Source organism: Myotis myotis, unplaced genomic scaffold (assembly GCF_014108235.1).
Source record: "Myotis myotis isolate mMyoMyo1 unplaced genomic scaffold, mMyoMyo1.p scaffold_m19_p_1, whole genome shotgun sequence".
NCBI classification, from domain to species: Eukaryota; Metazoa; Chordata; class Mammalia; order Chiroptera; family Vespertilionidae; genus Myotis; species Myotis myotis.
This window is the reverse complement of record NW_023416313.1, coordinates 140,886,011-140,887,421: the sequence shown is the minus strand read 5'-3', so window position 1 is coordinate 140,887,421 and position 1,411 is coordinate 140,886,011. Positions and strand designations below refer to the sequence as shown.

The following is a 1,411-nucleotide window of genomic DNA, read 5'->3' as shown; positions in this document are numbered from 1 at the left end:
TGCAATCCAGGTAGGTGCCCTTGGTCTAGAATTGAACCAGAGACCCTTTGGTGAGTAGGCCAATGCTCTAACCACGTGGAAACACAGGCCAGGGCTCCTTGTTGGTATTTCTATTTCACCAAGGAGAAAGTTATAAGCCTGGGTACTCCTAAAGAGACACACACGCACGCACGCTCTCTCTCTCCCATGAAATTGTGTTATGAACACTTAACATGAAATTTACCCTCTAAACACATTTTTAAGTGTGCAATGTTTGTCTGTTCTTTATTTGTACCCATTCTTATGGGAATGCTGTGTTCAGATTTTAATTGCCACCTCTGTGCTAATGACTTTCCACACTTCAGATCTGAGAGCTTCCACAGTCACCAGGGTTCCAAGGATCTAGAAACCATCTGCCCTGGGGTGGCCACACCAGCTCAGACTTTCCTTCTTCCACAAGGAACTCATTTTGTTCTCCACCCAACTAGCTTACCCTTGCAAATTTCCATTCCAACGAGCACTTTACTGGAAACCAAAGCCTCGTTGTTCTTTTATCCTTCCTTCCTTTTTGTCTTCTAAATCCCATCACCCCTCAAGCTGTTTGAATCAATTTTTCAAAATTTCAACACAAACTTTGTAGAAAAAGAATACCTACATTTTTCCCCCATGTGTCCTGGGCATGAACCAGCATGGGCACAGACCAAAACCCAGGCTGGGATAAACAAGGAGTTACTTTTTCCTGGCTGATATTGATAGAGGGGACTTATAATCTAACTAGAGGCCCAGTGCATGGGATTTGTGCACTGATGGGGCGTGGCCTTCAGAGATCAGCTTGCTGTGGGAGTGCCACTCATCCCTGTGGACCTGCCCTCTGAGCAGCTGCTCCCTAGTCCAGCATCTTCCATGGAGCTGGAGCATTCACCTCTCCAGGGGACCCAGTTGGGGCCAGACCCAGGGATAATAGCACTGAGAGGCGGCAGAGTAGGCCTCAGTCCTGCGGCAGCCACGAACCTGCCTTCCAGCCTTCGGGGTCAGCTCTGCGAACCCTGTGGCAGTGCTGCACGACCTGTGGGTGTCTGGAGGAGGTGGCAGGGAGTGAGGAGGAGGAGCCTGGGGCAAGAAGGCGATGATTGCAGCCCAGGCTCCTTCCCGTCGGCCCGGGGTTTGCAGTGGGAGCAGCCGCTCATCCTGGTCAGCCAAGTGCACTGACCACTAGTGGGCAGCTCCTGCATTGAGCGTCTGCCCCCTGGTGATCAGTGCACGTCATAGTGACTGGTCGTTCTGGTTGTTCCACTGTTCGGTCACTGGGCTTTTATTATAAGATAGAGCACCTGTATTAATCTGAAAAATAATCATATTATTTTAAATCTTAGAACACATATACTTATGTGAATAGGGGGTTAAGTTTCTTATGTATGAATAGGAGGTTAAA

At 48.8% G+C, this 1,411-nt stretch overlaps 1 non-coding gene across 1 annotated transcript; it reads right to left on the bottom strand.

Annotated features, from left to right (window-relative positions):
* Positions 1-643: 643 nt before the first annotated feature.
* LOC118662161 lies at positions 644-775 on the bottom strand. Its single transcript, XR_004969608.1, has one exon. It is a non-coding gene; the product is annotated as a small nucleolar RNA SNORA48 (small nucleolar RNA).
* Between the last annotated feature and the right edge of the window lie 636 nt (positions 776-1,411).